This window comes from Sturnira hondurensis, unplaced genomic scaffold (genome assembly GCF_014824575.4).
Source record: "Sturnira hondurensis isolate 20B ecotype Veracruz unplaced genomic scaffold, ASM1482457v3 Scaffold0013559, whole genome shotgun sequence".
NCBI classification, from domain to species: Eukaryota; Metazoa; Chordata; class Mammalia; order Chiroptera; family Phyllostomidae; genus Sturnira; species Sturnira hondurensis.
In genome coordinates, this window is record NW_028086190.1 from 1955698 (window position 1) to 1973014 (window position 17317).

The 17317-nt window shown below is 40.0% G+C and overlaps 1 protein-coding gene and 1 long non-coding RNA gene across 6 annotated transcripts in view; one reads left to right on the plus strand and one right to left on the minus strand.

Annotated features, from left to right (window-relative positions):
• DENND4C (DENN domain containing 4C) overlaps positions 1–5716 on the minus strand; it is a 129828-nt gene extending 124112 nt beyond the window's left edge. For 3 of the 5 annotated variants that reach the window (XM_037061908.1, XM_037061903.1, XM_037061904.1), the window contains exon 1: positions 4809–5211. The gene's annotated coding sequence lies outside the window, so the exon portion shown is untranslated. Of the gene's footprint in view, positions 1–4808; positions 5213–5489 lie in introns of those variants that run through there. The other 2 variants (XR_005068787.1, XM_037061907.1) reach the window with 2 other exon arrangements.
• LOC118998006 (uncharacterized) lies at positions 937–17064 on the plus strand. The gene is made up of 3 exons (XR_005068788.1): positions 937–1070; positions 6068–6071; positions 17053–17064. It is a non-coding gene; the product is annotated as an uncharacterized LOC118998006 (long non-coding RNA).
• The last annotated feature ends 253 nt before the right edge of the window (positions 17065–17317 follow it).

Genomic DNA, 17317 nt, shown 5'->3' on the forward strand with positions numbered 1-17317 from the left:
CTAAATACAAAATTTTAAAAATCAAGATTCAAGGAATCCTTTAAATATTTCATACTTTTATAAAAATCCTGTAAAAATACTTTTCTGTAACTCAAAAGATTATAAATCCAGATTTGTAAATATAAGGTCTGATTGAAACAAGGTACTCTTAGAAACACATGCCCCACGATATTAGAGTAAGAATTAAGAATCCTTAGGGGAGCCAAGGTTGGGTAGCTCAGTTGGTCAGCGTATTGTCCCCAAATGCTGCCAAGGCTGCAGGTTTGATTCCTGGTCAGGGCACCTATAAGAATCAACCAATGGATACTTGAACAACAGTTAAAAAAAAAAAACAACCAATGAATGCATAAATAGTTGGAATGACAAATCAATGTTTCTCTCTTTCTCTCTCTCTCAAATCAATGAATTAAAAAAATTGTAAGAATATTACTTATTACATTGTATAAGTAAAATTAACAGACACAGAATCTTGTAGTAAGTCAGTCACAGGGAGAATTATGAATTTATATTTTGATTCCTACTTGATGGATTCAACTCAATACACACATCTACAGTTTTCCACTTTGCTTTTTAATTCTGTTCTCAATTAAATTCTGTAATATAGGAGCCCTAATGATCTACTGCAAAGAAAGTAGTTCAAAAAATACTTACTTTTTCAAAGGTGAAGGATTAAGAAGTACAAATTGGTAATTACAAAATAGTCATGGGGATGTCAAGTATAGCATATGGTAGATACTGGGTTGGCCAAAAAGTCTATTAGTTTTGTTTTGTTTTTTTCTGTACAATAGCTCTAGTAGTGCTTAGTTGTCTTTAACTTCACTTGAAATGATTTTGTTAGATTGTAGTGTAACAGCTGTCATATCCATGCATTTAAAAAAAAACTTATCAAAATGGGTGAATTTTTGTGTAGCCATTTTAATATTGAAGATGGAAGAAAATACACACTTTCAGCATATTATGCTTTACTATTTTCAAAAAAGGTAAAAACACAACTGAAATGCAAAAAAGATTCGTGCAATGTATGGAGAGAGTGCTCTGACTGATCAAAAGTGTCAAAAGTGGTTTGTGAAGTTTCTTAGTATTACTGACATTTTGACCAAATAATTCTTTGCTGTGAGGCTGTCTTATGCATTAGAAGATGTTCAGCAGCAGCCCTGGCCTCTAATGACTAGAAGCTAATAGTGGGAGATAGCCAACACACTCAAAATATCCAAATCAATAAAGCTACTGATGAAAATTTAAAATGTGTCTTTTACTTTACAGAAAAAACATAACATACTTTTCGGCCAATCCAATATATAGTCAATAATATTGCAATAATTATGTATGGTGCCAAAGGGTTGTAGAAATATCAGGGGGAACATACTTGCTATAAAGTATATCATTGTCTAACCACTACACTGTACACGTGAAACGAATACAAAATAATATAGAAACTGTAACTAAAAATTTTAAACAGAATATTTAGGCAAAATAAATACTTTCTATTTTTTAATCCTCACCCAAGAACATTTTTTTCATTGCTTTTAGAGAGAGAGGAAAGGAGAGAAGAAGGGAAAAGGAGAAACACTGATGCCAGAGAGAAGCAACCATTGTTGTCTCCCATAGACACCCAGACCTGGGATCATATGGGGTACATATAAGCCTGGACCTAGATCGGGGATCAAATCCTCAACCTAGTTATGTGCCCCAACCTGGAATCGAACTGACAATTTTTCGGTTACTGGATGATGCTCCAACCAACTAAGCCACACCAGCCAGTGCAAAAAAAAACACCAAACCTCAACCTTTTTCAAAGATTTAAAAAGAAATTTGTCTTGGACCATATGTTAGCAAAGCAATTTCATTATAGCATTATTTTAAGAGTAAAAAAAAGTGGAATTGCTAAAATGTCAAAAAATAAAAAAGATTAAACAAACTGTACAGTAAAACTATTACAAAACTGTAAGAGTAATATGCAGCACCAAGCAAAACATGGTATGTTTAAAAACACAATTATATAAACATTAACAACAGAATTATAAACAAGTATAGATATAACTAGTATATTATACCAATTGATATATTATGTGAGTATACTATTATGCTGCATACCTGAAACTAATATAACATTGAAAAAAACAATATTTAAAAATATATTATATAACTATACTAGAATTAAAGTACAGAAAAATGTAAATGTACAATAGAGAATTCATTTTTTTAATTTCCTTTATGTTATATTCTTTTACAATAAAAAGATTTTCAAATACCACACTTGGCTCTATTACTCCTACTTACATAAGTACTATGTACAAATATAAGTAGAAAAAATTTAAGTTTATAAACTACCTAACATTGCCCCACAAAAGTACTGTGTTAAATTTCAAATAATAATGCCAAAGACCTATTGGTTCACACCAGCTGTCCTATTTACAACTCTTTCTCCAGATTTTAACTTTTATAAAGTTTTTAAGAGTTAAACTTATAAAGTGATAAGACGGCTTATAAAGGGATCTCCAATTCCAACAAAACATCCCATTATTACAAGTCTGTCAAACTGACAAACTGAAAGAGATACAAATCGTGGCATCAGTATAGAGAAAATTTTAATCCGTGTATTGCTATGAAAGCTTATTTGCCTGACTATTTGCCTAACTAGTTTACTGACTATCTAAGTGTCAGTAAACATTATATTGGAAATTTAAATCAGAAAGACCAAATGAAACAACCTATCTCTGTGACTCAGCAGCTTTCTTTTTCACTTTACAACCTGTGCTTAAGTTGCAAGGATAAGACTGAAACCTAACTTTCAAACTGAGTGGCAAAGTCAATGTGAAATCATTATCTGTCTTGGCAAAAAACTCCAATGAAAACACAAAACGCTTTGGTCTTTAGCGGGCAGATATATAAGGAGCAACGGTGCCTAGTTGGGTTATTATTTACCATGCAAAATCCCTTATGTATAGCTACAAATCAGCTTTTATTGCAGATACTTAACATATTTCTTTATAGAGAGTACCTCAAACAAATAACTTCTAAGTCTGGCACCATGAACTGTTACAGCCTACACGTCACTGGAGTTCCTTGTAATTCAAAACATTTGCGTTTTAAGAACAATCTCCACACATCAACTCTACTGCCAATTTCTTCAGCTGAAGCTCAAGTTTATACCACAAAATACTATATTTACTCTCAACAACAGAATGCACAAATTTACAAATTATTCAAGTGTAAAAATATTCCAAAATACGTCAACATTTCTATCGTAGATTTTCTACTATCCAAATTAACCAGTCTAAATAGTAGTACACTTAGCGAGATACTATGGCCAAACTCAAATGACATTATCAGTTCCCTAAAATCAGTAATGCAAAAGATTCAGATCCCTAATCCAAAATGTCCACAGGAGACACCAACGAGGGAAAGTGTAGACTGAGTTTTTGCCATTACTAGAAAAACGAGTCAAAGCAACCTCTGTGAGGCTTCCACAGGAATACAAATCGAAGCTCATTTCTGAGCTCCTAGTCCCACACCAAAAAGGCAGTTTGCTTTTTTAAATACCAAGAAAATAAAATAATAGGTGGGTTTTTTGTATGGTTATATTGATCAGTAAGTGGTATTAAGGCTCAGAGATGTTTCCCTTTTGTAACTAATTTTGCTCCTTTATCACACGTGTACACAGAAAACTGCTCTGCATTTCAGATAGCTGCTTAATACACGTGATCTCCTCAAATAAAATATTTGAAAAATTAGCGCCTCAGCACAAATAGTCTCCCCTGTCTTACAACACTACACCTTTCAACGTCTAAACCGGAGACCGAAAGTGAAGACCTGCTTCTGCTGTAAATCGGAGCCTCAGGAGACCGCCTTAACACTGGTTTGCACACAAGCAGGCAACTTCAATTCAGTCGATTTTCCAGACTACAGGGCCTAACAAATCTGAGAAAAACACACAGACTGCTGAGGACTCATTACTGAAGTCGACACTTACCCTCACATTTGCACAAGTAACTGCGGTAACTGCCCTAAATTTTGCCGTGTGAAACAAACACGTAATTGAGGGGGGGGGGCTACTATTTAAAAACTGGGTCATTCCTTCTTCTGATGAGGCAAGGTCTTCGGGAGGGAAAGGTGCATGCGGCAGAAACGCGGAGACAAAACGACAGCATCCTCGACACAGAAAAGTTACAGCTCTTTACAAGAGTCAGCACTAGGCGCTCATTAGTTGGCTTTGTGTTTAGTCACTTAGAATTGCACGGAACCTGCCTTTCTTAAAGTCCTCCCCAACAAAGAAGTCCTGAGGAACGACTAAGGCAAGGCAGAGGAGAAAATGCTCTCAGTTCACCTGTGACACCTGCCCAAGCACCTAATTCTCCCCCGCTGTGTCCCGCGATCCCTGTGGAGAATCCCTAGCTCCACGCCCGCCCCCGCCACCACCCCCTCAGAAACTGCCCCATGCCCGCCCTTTCCCCATCTTGCCCCCCATCCAGGCAGCGGTCGCCCCGGTAGTCCCCAGGGCCCAGACTCCTCGCGCCTCCATGCAAGTAATTCTCAGGAACCCGGCGGCGCGGAGAGGCCCTCCCCGGCACTGCCTCTCCCCATCACGCCCCGCAGGCTCCGGGGACTCCCCGCCCCCGGAAGCCCCGAAGAAACTAGGCCTGGAATGCCATGCCCCAGCTCGCGCACCCCATCCAGGTAGGCCTTCGGAACTCCCCACCTCCACCTCCGAGTTGCTACCTGCCCAGTACGTTCCCCGCTCGGGAGCACGGGCCCGGAGGGGGCGCACACAGGGATCCTCCGCAAAGGGCCCTTCGCCGCAGACTCACCTGCCGCCTGCTCCTCCTTCAGCGCCAACCAGACTCAGCCCCTTTCTGGGGCATGAAAGCGCCGGCTTCCCGGTCTAGGCGCCCTGGGCAGGGCCGGGCAGGGCCGGGCGGGGACGTGCTCTCGCGGCCGCCGCCGCAGCTGCCGCAGTCGCAGCCACGGCCCTATCTGCGCCTGCGCCGCCTCGGAGGCGAGGTGTTGAGGGGCACCGCTTGCAGCGATGGGTAACGGCCGGGAGGGCAGACTCGCGCTGGCGCCTCTTCTCACAGGAGCCCAGCCGTATGGGCGGCGGGTCGCCTAGGAGCCGCCTGAGGCACGGCCATCCACACAGCTGACGGCCATGTTTCTGTTCCCTTTTTCTCCCCCCCCACCTTCCGCCCCTTTCCACAGAATAGCACTTTCCTTCCCTCCTCCCTCTCCTTTTCCTTCTGCGGAAAAGGGCGTGGGGGAGGGGTGGGACACGGAGGATGCGGGGGCGGGGCAGCGCTCAGCCCCGCCCCCGGGGAGGGCCAAGGCCCAGCAGCCACAGCTCTATCTCCGCGCCCGCTGCGAATGCGGGTCACCAGCTCCGTCATCTAGCGATCCCCTGCTCCGCGTCTGAGTTGCGGACACTAGCAGAAACTGGGGAGGAGAAAGGGCCCAGGGTGCTGCCTTGCACTCTTTCCTTCCGAGCCCAGACTCACCTTGTGCTATGGGTTCATTGCTTTGGTCTCAAGCAGGTGCCGGCTGCTTCTCGGGTCTTTTAAAGGTGAAGAAAGTGATGCCGAATCGCTCAAAGTCACTGAGGAATGTTCAAGGAGGGATGCAGGTCTCTGGACAAGAAGATTCCTTTCCGGAGAGGGAGTTAGAATTTCCATACATGACTGTGGGCCTCCGAGGCCGCAGAGAGGCCCGCCGGCTGGCCCTTCCTGGCTGCAGCGCCGTCTGGCCGCGCTCGGTGTCACCACCTCGGCCGAGATTTTGGAATAGGAACTCCGAATGTGGAAATCGCTTATTTAAATAATCAGTGCTCTCCTGCCTCCTAAATAAGTGTAGCTTCCTTATCCACGCGAATTAAGGCAAGGTCCTTTTGCCTCAATGCAAATCTTGAGAGATGTTTTTGGCAACGGTTTGAAGTGAGAAAGAATAACAGTTATTCTATGAGAAACAAATAGTTTGAAACAAATTAGGCAAATTGTTACCTCCTGCCCCTCCCCCGCCTCCCACAATTTGGCGGGTCACTTCACAGATTCCCTGTCTAGTCAAAATTGAATCTGGTAAGATTTGTGCACATTTAATGAGTACTCACATATAATGACAATTTTCCTGAGAATCACTCTCACTCAATGTGTTTTTGACAAGAAGTATGAAATCTGACCTGGCTGGTGTGGCTCACTGAGTTGAGCTACGGCTTTAGTACTGAAATGTTGCTGGTTCAATTCCCAGTCAGAGCAAATGCCTGGGTTGCGGGCCAGGTGCCCTGTTGGGAGCCTGTGAGAGGCAATGGATATCTCTCACACACTGATGTTTCTCTCCCTCTTTCTCCCTCCCTTCTCCTCTCTCTAAAATAAATAAATAAAATCTTTAAAAGAGAAAAATATGAAATCAGACCTTGGTTGTGAGGGCCCTGTTGTCAATTTACTTCTGAAGTTTCTTGCATATATGGATAATTTGAATTTTGCAGCCAACAGCAGAAACTGTTTTCCTAACTACATTAGCAGTCTGAATCAATTGAGTAGAAATGCACAGGAATAGAAATATGGCTTATTTAATAATACTTTAGAGTTAGAATGAGCCCATTAGAAACCAAACTTTGGCATTGATAATGTAAACAGTTTAATGCTCAGAAATTTAGCTTGTGGACTTCTTGTCCTTCCTTTCTCAAGGTCAAACTTTTTAATAGTTTAAAACATTTAGCCCTGGCTGGTGTGGCTCAGTGGACTGAGCACTGGCCTGTGGACTGAAGCATAACCAGTTCAATTCCCAGTCAGGGCATATGCCTGGGTGTGGGCCAGGTCCCTAGTTGGTGGCCTGCCATAGGTAGCCTATTGGTGTTTCACTCCCACATTGATGTTTCTCTCCTTCTCTTCCTCCCTCACTTACCCTGTCTCTGATAATAAATAAAATATTTTGAAACATTTAATATAGTCCTGGCTCAGTTGGTTGGAGCATCATCTGGTAGATAGTCACAGCAACGGTCCCATTCCTGGTCAGGGCACATACCTAGGTTGTGGGTGAGTGTATAGACAAGACAACTGATAGATGTTTCTCTCTCTCCCCCTCTCTCCTACTTCCTATCCCTCTCCCTCTCCTTCTCTCCCTTTCCTTCTCCCTCTCCTTTTTCCTCCAGGCTCCCTCTTCCTCTCTCTTTAAAAGTAATGAGAAAAATGTCCTCAGGTGAGTATAAAAAATTTTTTTAATAAATAAAAACACCCCTAACTGGTGTGGCCCAGTGGATTGAGTGTGGTCCTGTGAACCAAAAGGTCGCTGGTTCCATTCCCAGTCAGGGCACATGCCTGGATCGCAGGCCAGGTCCCCAGCTGGGGACATGCAAGAGGCAATCGATGGATGTATATCTCAATCAGCGATGTTTTTTCCCTCTCTTTCTCCCTCTTGTCCCCTCTCTCTAAAAGTAAACAAAATCTTTTAAATAAATAAATAAAAACATTTACTATAGACAAAAATTTTAATGGGTACATTTTATTAACACTCATAGATTGAGAGTTTTTTCCTCTTTTCCTGGTTTTTTCCACCCACAGAAATGAATATGAAAGAAACCAGTATATCTCACATTTGATTGACAGGTTTTTCTTTCTTTCTTTTTTTTAATCAATGTATGGTTGCCTCTGCTGGGGACACACAATGTATCATGTGTCCCCCTGCCGGGAACTGGCCTGCAACCCAAGCATGTGCCCTGACTGGGAATCGAACTATGATCTCTGGTGCGCAAGCCTGTGCTCAATCCACTGAACTACACCAGCCAGGGCTTGATTAACAGGTTTTTCTTAATTGGCAATGTAGGATTTAAGAATTTCTTTAATTAGCCTCACTATTTTATTGCCCTATAGATTTACCATAAATTTTCATTGCCTTTCGAGCCAAAATTTCATAGAATGAACTTGTACAATATGGTTTGGGCCTAATTTTTTATCTTAAGGCAGCTATTCTTAGGTTTGAAAGCCCTTGATTCATCAGCCTTCTCAACATGCACTCTTATGTGCCCAGGGCTAAAATTAATTCATTTTAATTTTTAATATACAAATATTTCTCTAAAAAGTGGGAGGGAAGCTGGAGAGCCCAATAACAACATAATTGTCATAATCGCTACAGTATCACAGTTTCGGGTGAGCCTATATAGTTACAAGAAAGAAGAATCATTCAACCTTTTGCAGAAGAGAATATAGACATCTGATTGGGCGTGGTCAGTACACATTTCCTAGAGCAGTAGTGGAGAAGAATTGAGTGGAAATATTGAAATTTTTGTTAAAATAAGATTTTGTGATGCCATCTTCAATGCTGCAGCATGCTGCATTATTTTCATCTTATTCTCTTCAAAAACTTTTAAACATTGCTTTTCACAGAAATATTCAAAGACCTTTATACTTTTATACTTCATTTTATCTGTTTTGTTCAACCCTGTGTATTAAAAATAATATATAAGTATTATATATACCTCCAGCAGTTTAATCTGATTATTGTAATTATTTTTATAATTTCTTAATGTTTGAATTCCATACTGTATCGTAAGGCCTGTGAAAGCCTGTAAGGCCTGTGACATATGTCACACATGTGTAGTCACATGTCTTATTTCTCTTCCAGATCCCCAGTACCTGGCAGAATAACCTATATATAATAGGCTCTTAGAAGATAATATGAATGACTGAAATAAATCAGTCTGTTTATCCCTGCTTTCTTCTACTCTGTCCTTAGGCAAGTTACTTAATTCTCCTCATCTGTAAAGTGGGTAGAATGATATTTATAAGAGCTAAAATCATGTATTAATTTATAATAAACTATAACTATCAAAAGACTAGTTCCGTAACCAATAAAGTACTTAGCATGTGATGGGCAGCCTCTCATTGTAGCTTACAATGATCCCTCCCTGCTGCTTTATGCCCTGTGCAGTCTCCTTCCACTGAGTGTGGGGTAGACTTATTAACTGATTTCTAATGTAAGGAATACATCAAAAGTGATGAGATTTCTCTGTCAAGATAAGGTTATAAAAAAAAAATGATTATGGCTCCAGTCTTGGATTCTCTCTCTCATCCTCTTGGATTGCTCACTCTAGGGGAAGCCAGCTACCATGTTATCCAGAACCCTATAAGTCAGTTCAGAATTGGATCCTAGCCAAGTTGAGCCTTGTGATGACTACAGCCAGACACTTAATTGCAGCCTCCTGACAAACTCTGAGCCAGAATCAACCAGCTAAGCTGCTCCTGGATTCTTTATTCACAGAAACTGTGAGATAATAAATTTTTCTTATTTCCAGCTACAAAATTTTGGAGTCATATTTTACACAGCAATAGATAACTATAATACCTGGAAGACAGCAAGTGCTCATTAATGGTAGCTCTTCCTTTACTGAATATAACTGGGTTTAGTATATGATACTTTGTAGCCTATAATGTTGAGTTTGATGATAGCATTTACAACTGCAACCAGAGAAGGTATCCAGGAAAAGACTGGCTTTACCTGATCTGTTATTTATAGGCTATCTCTGCTCGAAGAGAATTCACTAAAATGTGTTTCAGATGATGTCTAAGATTTGCTTGAAAATAATACCACAGGAGGGTGAGTAAGTTGGGGTTTAGATAAAACACAATTGGACAAGGCCCTGGCCAGGTAGCTCAGTTGGTTGGAGTGTTTGCTGTCCTGGATATGCCAAGGTTGCAGGTTTGATCCCCAGACAGGACACATACAAGAATCAACCAGTGAATGAATAAACGGAAAGACAAATCAGTGTTTCTCTGCCTCTCTTCCTCTCTCTCTCCAAAATCAATAAATAAAAAAATTTGAACTGAAAAAAAAACATAATTGAGTATATGATGAAGTAGAGTGATTGGTACTTCAGAGTTTCTTATGTTGTTCCATACCTTTTGTGCCTTTAAAAGGTTTTGCACAATAAATAATTGTTTTTAAGTATTTCATGGAATCATAAGTTTGGAGCTGAATGGATTCTTTACAAATCATCTACTCTAATTATTTCATTTGACAGATGGGGAGTTTAAAACCTAGTTAAATTTATTGACTCACCTAGAATCTCCCAGTCTCAGTTTGGGTGATATCATAGTTGACTATTGAGAAACTACTGAGTTCACAGCTCTTTATTTTTCCAAACAGACTAACTTGCTCTGGATTTCCTAAGATAGCTTCCATGACATGAAAATCTGAGTCTGCTCTTCATTTCCACATATTGTAGACTGGCAATGTCTCTGGTTCCAGCCCTTCACTCATCAATTTTTGAAAACAGGGTTTGAAGGCTTGGTACTTCACACCTGTGAGTGCTCTTAGTTATGATAGAGTTTTAAGTAGTAATGACATCAACAAACCCTAAATCTTCTTTATTCATATATTGGAAGGACCTAGTTTGTTTTACTCTCCACGGGGAGCATTACAACTTTCTGCTCTACATGCTTCACTCCAATACGTTATCTGGCTGGGCTCTCTACCTCGCCATTATTAGAATGGGCTCTTCTAGAGTCTTTTGGAGTTACTCAGCACATTCTTTACCAGCTGTCTTTTTTGATCCTATAGTCCAAATATGGCTGAACTAGGAATAGAAAGGACTGACACAAAGCTCTTGGTTTTCAGTCAGAGGAGAGTTACGTGATCCTGAGAAAAATGTCTTACCAGATCATAAAGAATCATAGGGATTATCAGAAGGAGAAAAACAGAAAGAAAGAATGGGTAGAGCAGTTGAATAGGAAAATACTCTATATGAATATGAGAAACAAGACCTCCTACCCGTGACTGGCTTGAATGGGCTCCCTATGGCGTTTTAACTGGACGGCATAGTCCTCTACCCTCAGCCGTTCCCCACTGTTGGGGATCAGTGACTGTGCTCACTTGGACACCTTTTTTAGCACCAAACAACTCCAAATATGGCCATCGTGACTGGCACTTATCCATATCCATCCATCTAGATATGTTCCTAGTTTTCCAATTCACAGAAATGCTGCTATTCTGACTAGTACCTGCTTCCCTCATATTCCTTTTCGCGTACTTCAGCTTTGGTATTCCCAAATCACAGGAAATTATCCTGACCATAGATCAAAAAATACATGCATCCTTTATTCCAAAGATTAATTTTTTAAAACATTGATTAAAAACACAATAAAAAGCCCTGGCTGGTGTAGCTCAGTGGATTGAGCACAAACCTGCGAACCAGAGGATCGCGGTTCGATTCCCAGTCAGAGCACATGCCTGGGTTGCAGGCCAGTTCCCTGCAGGCCATTTCCCAGCAGGGGATGCACAAAAAGCAACCATACATTGATATTTCTCTCCCTCTCTCCTTCCCCTCTAAAGATAAATAAATAAAATCTTTAAATAAAACAAACACAATAAAAAACAAGAAACTATAAGCATAAATGAAAATAGTAGTATAACAAACTCTTTGTATCCATCACCTAGTTTTAACTCATAATCTTGTTTCATGTAACCCCATACCCACTTCCCCACTCATTCCCAAGTATTTTCAAGCAAATGCTGACATTTCATTTCATCTGTAAAAATTTCAGCATGTATCTCTAAAAGATAAGGACTTTTAAAAAATAACTGCAAGGCCATTCTCACCATTTAAAATCATTTTAATTATTTTATTAAATATTGTCTTTTTTAAAATACTTTATTTATTTATTTTTAGAGAGAGGAGAAAGGCGGGAGAAAGAGAGGGAGAGAAACATCAATGTGTGGTTGCCTCTCGCATGCCCCCAAGTTGGGACTAGGCCCACAATGGAGACATGTGCCCTGACCTTGACTCAAACCAGAAACCTTTTGGTTCAAAGGCCAGCACTCAATTCACTAAGCCACACCAGCCAGGGCAGTATTTTTTCATGAAAAAGAACCTAAAGCCCTGGCTGGTGTGACTCAGTGGATTGAGTACCAGCCTAGCCTGTAAACCAAAAGGTCACCAATTCAATTCCCAGTTAGGGTGTGTACCTGGATTGTGGGCCAGGTCCCCAGTTGGAACTGTGTGAGAGGCAACCCCCACATTGATGTTTTCCTCCCTCTCCTTTTCCCTCCTTTCCCCCTCTTTCTAAAATAAATAAACAAAATCTTTTTTAAAAAGAACCTAAAAATATTGATATTGCATTATCTCTCATCCCTTCCCACTCCTCAAGGATCTATTCTTAGGTACAACTGTTGCCTAGAGGATTTGAGTTTGCCATACACCTATTGGGTTTGCCAAAAAGTTCATTTGGTTTTTTTCCATAAGATGGCTCCAATAGCACTTAGTTATCTTTAACTTCATTCAAAATAATTTTGTTAAATTGTACTTATGACAGCTGTCGTATCAGTGTGATTTTTTTTGAAAACTTATGAAAATTGGAGAACCTTTATGGAGCCATTTTAATATTTAAAATGGAAGAAAGTAAGCAACATTTTCAGCATATTATGGTTTATTATTTCAAGAAAGGTAAAAACACAAATGAAACAAAAAAAAAGATTTTTGCACTGTATGGAGATGGTGCGGTGACTGATGGAATAGGTCAAAAGTGATTTGTGAAGGTTTCTGCTGGAGATTTCTCACTGGACAATGCTCCACAGTGGGGTAGACCATTTGAAGTTGACAGTATTCAAATTGAGATATTAGTCAAAAACAGTCAACATCCTACCACACAGGAGATAGCCAACATACTCAAAACATATAAATCAATAAAGCTATTTGTGGAAATGAAAAATGTATCTTATTTTACAGAAAAAAAAACCATACAGACTTTTTGGCCAACCCAATAGAATGTTGCCATCTCAGTCCTAACTTTTTTCCAGCTTCCTCCATACTTCAGAGAATATAGGGTGGAAACTCTTTCCTTTGAAGTTTTCACCTTGTAATATGGTTAATTAATCAGATCAAAGATGCCATAATGTATAAGAATCAAAAGACTGCCTAAAAGTCTCAAAAGTAGCCCTGACTGAAATGACTCAGTGGATCGAGTGCTGGCCTGTGAACCAAAGGGTTACAGGTTCAATTCCCAGTTGGGGCACATGCCTGGGTTGCAGGCAAGGTCCTCACTAGGGGACATGTGAGAGGCAATCACACATTGATGTATCTGTCTCCCTCTCTTTCTCCTTCCCTTCCCCTCTCTCTAAAAATAAATAAATAAAATCTGTTTTAAGGAATCTCAAAAGTAATACTCAATTTCCATCTTATATTCAATCTGAGTTCAATAGGCTCAGTATTGTTTTACATACCCTGCCCCCCCAAAAGGAGAAGAATTTTGATCTGATGCTGGTAACACTTTAATATCTATTCAGAATTTCCTCTATTTTATAGTTTCACACAGAAAAGGATACATGAACTAAATACTGGAAACTGCCTCTAAAAAAGATCAATAGAAAACAATGATTTCAACCCATTTTTGTTCCAGGTTTAACTTCTTCTTTATCCTTAAATGATGGTATTCATCTCCGTGGTGTTTATGCTAGCCATGTGTGTTGTTCACTTACAAATTTACCTTTTAGCTCCAAATTTCCTTAAGCTATTGCTTCAATTATCAAACTACATCCAGTGCCTGAATGGCATCTCACACTTCACATGTTCAAAACACAACTCAGTTCCCTCCCTGCATTGCATCTCCCAAAACAACTATTTCTTCTTAAGCTACTTCATTTCATTACATGGAGCCACTGTCTTCTCTCTTGCCAAATGATGTTCTCCCCAAAGGTGTGTCACGAAATGGAAGTTAGAGAGAACATCATTTGACAAGACAGAAGAGAAATGGAGAAGGAGACAACAATGGGAGAATTGCCCAGCACTTTCAGAGGCCACTGCCAGGGAGCACTTAAGGGCCACTGCCTACAGACCATTGACTGCCCTTCATCAGTGTACAGCATGAAGTCTTGTGAAGTGAAGTGAAACAGTCACCTTAGCTGAGTGCCTAGTCATTGAGGGGTGGGGTCTTTCTATTGAAAGAAGCTTGCACTTAGTTGTGGCTCTTCACCAAAAGAATGTAAGCCTGTGTCCTAAGGCTTGAACACCTAACCACATTCTCTATATAAACAATTGTCCCATCTTAATTTTCCAAGGCCAGGGGACCTTGACACCCAGAGGGTCAGTGGTGGTTCAGAAGGGAAAGCCTTGGCACTAACACTTGGGTGGGGCAGGGAGAGGTGAAACCACTGCCTTAAGGAAAAAATACGTGTTAGATAAACTGTGTTCAGAATAACTTGTCGAGCTCTAGGCTATGAGTTCAATGTCACCAAATCAATGATATATGTTAAATAACGAGTCTAAACAGAAGCACACATAAAAGGTTGTGTTGGATCAGTTGTCACAAATGCAAACAGGCTGTCATGAAGCTGACCCTTTATTTTCCCTAGGTGCAATGGTTTAGTGTTGCTAGTTCAATGTTCCCTGTCTCCCCTATTTAAAACAGCACTCACATGATGTAATTTTGCCCCATTTTAAAATTTCCTCATGCTCTAATCACCGGCATTTGCTATTTATGTGTTTACTATGGATCTCTCCTACCAACATAGAAGCACCATAAGGGTAAGAGCTTTATTTTATTCACTACTGTTTCACTGGTACCAAGACAGTAGTAGTAGTCAGTAAATAATTGTTGGTGAATCAAACAAATAATTAAGCAGCACTTTTAGGAGTCTTTCCTTCACACCAATTTCCAATGTTCATGTTTCTCATCGTTGTTCCATCCCTGGGATTTCTTCTTTCTTTTTATTGATTTTTTTTTAGAGAAAGAGACATCACTTTGTTTTTCTATTTATACATGCACTCATTTGTTGCTTCTTGTATGTGCCCTGACCGGAGATCAAATCACACCTTGGTATATTGGGACAATGTTCTAACAAACTGAGCTGACTGGCAAGGACTCTATTCTTGGATTTCTAAGTCCTATAACCAAGAAATCCCAGCTGGCCCCATTTCTCCAACCCTGCTGGTATGCCTGAGCATCTTTGGGACACTAATCTGTATTTTTTTCCTTGTGCAATCTGTGTAAGAAAGTTCTCTGAGTTGAATCCAGAGCACTAAATACAATTGTGAACAATTCTATGATAACAATAACCATTAACTGATTAATGCCTAAAAGATAAGTTTGCAATTTTCCTCTCACTGACTTGAGTAACACGTTAATTCTCAATTTAATGGTTTATTTACTGATGCCTGCTGCCTTCATTAAGAATTATTAGGACTTCTGGCCAAGATGAAGGCATAGATAGATACACTTTGCCTCCTCATAGAATCAAAAGAAGGACAACAACATATTTAAAAACAAAAAATAACCAGAACTGCCAGAAAACCAAACTGTATGGAAGTCTTACAACCAAGTAGTTAAAAAAAAAAAAACATTCATCCAGACCAGTAGGAGGGGTGGAGACAGGCAGCCAGGGTGGAGAGAACTCAAGGCAAGGCAGTGGGTGGAGGACCAGGGCAGGCAAGGTGGTGGCTAGAAAACTGAGCAGTTCCACGTTTGTGTGTGCAGATAAACCAGGAAGAGCTACAGGTAAGTGAGACAGATTGTGCAACTCGGGGTTCCAGCACCGGGAAATAAAGCCTCAAAACCTCTGAATGAAAAACCTGTGAGGGTTGTGGCAGTGGGAGGAGCTCCCAGCCTCAAAGGAGAGTTTGTTGCAGAGACCCACAGGGTCCTAAAATATACACAAACCCATCGACCTGGGAATCAGCACCAGAGGGACCAATTTGCTTGTGGGTAACAGAGAAAGTGACTGAAAGCCAGTGGAGAGCCCAACATGCAGTATTGTTCTTTCTCTAACCCCTCCCCCACATATAGCACCAAAATGAAGTGAAGTGAGTTGCTCCACCCTGGCAAATACCTAATGCTTTGCTCCTTAATACCTAACAGACACACCAAGACAAACCAATGTACACACACACACATATAGGTCTAAATGAAAGAAAAGATCAAAGCTTCAGAAAAAATAGAACTAAGCGATGAAGGGATAGCCAACCTATCAGATGCACAGTTCAAAATACTGGTAATCAGGGTGCTCACCGAATTGGTTGAATATGGTCACAAAATAAAGGAAAGAGTGAAGGCTATGCAAAGTGAAATGAAAGAAAATATACAGGGAACTAACAGTGACAGAAAGGAAACCTGGACTCAAATCAAAGGTTTGGACCAGAATAGGTTTGGTTGAAGAAACATTCAACCAAAACAGAATAAAGAAACAAGAATTTTAAAAAATGAAAAGAGGCTTAGGAGCCTCCGTGACAACTTTAAACACTCCAACATCTGAATCATAGAGGCGCCTGAAGGAGAAGAGGAAGAGCAAGGAATTGAAAACTTATTTGAAACAATAATGAAGAAAAACTTTCACAATCTGGCAAAGAAAATAAATTTCCAGGAAGTCTAGGAAGCTCAGAGAGTCCCAAAGAAGTTGAACCCAAGGAAGAACACACCAAGGCATATCATCATCAAGTTACCCAAGATTAAAATGAAGAAGAGAATCTTAAAAACAGCAAGAGGAAAGGCGACAGTTACCTACAAAGGAGTTCCCGTTAGACTATCAGCTGATTTCTCAAAATAAATCTTGCAGGCAAAAAGGGGCTGGAAAGAAGTATTTAAAGTCAAGAATGCAAGGACCTACATCCAAGATTACTCTATCCAGCAAACCTATCATTGAAACTGGAAGTGCAGATAAAGTGCTTCTCAGTTAAGGTCAAGTTAAAGGAGTGCATCATCACCAAGCCCTTGCTATATGAAATGTTAAAGGAACTTATATAAGAAGAAGAAGAAGATCAGAGCTATGAATGGTAAAATGACAACAAACTCACAACCATCAACAAATAAATCTAAAAAAACAAAAACAAAAACTAAGTAAGCAAACAACTGGAACTGGAACAGATCCAAAGAAATGGAGATCACGTGGAGGGTTATCAGGCAGAGATAAGGGGTAGGAGGGAGAATGGGATGAAAAGTACAGGGAATAAGAAGCATAATTGATAGGCGCAAAATAGACAAAGGGAGATTAAGAATAGTATGGGAAATGGAGAAACCAAATAACTTATATGTACAACCCATGAACGTGCACTAAGGGGGTGAAATGCTGGTGGAAGGGATGGTGCAGGGTGGAGAGGGAGAAAGCAGAGGAAAAAATGGGACAACTATAATAGCATGATCAATAAAATATACTTTAATTTTTTTAAATATCATTAGTTGTAATTTATATAAGAAATGAATATTCATTAATCCTGACAATTTTTTTTACATATAAGAGAATCCTCAATTTGTTCTTCTGATTACAGATCATTGATTTTTGAGCCTAGTCATATAGTACATGCAAACTGCTATCCAACAAAGACAAAAAACCTAATACCATCAATAGTATTATA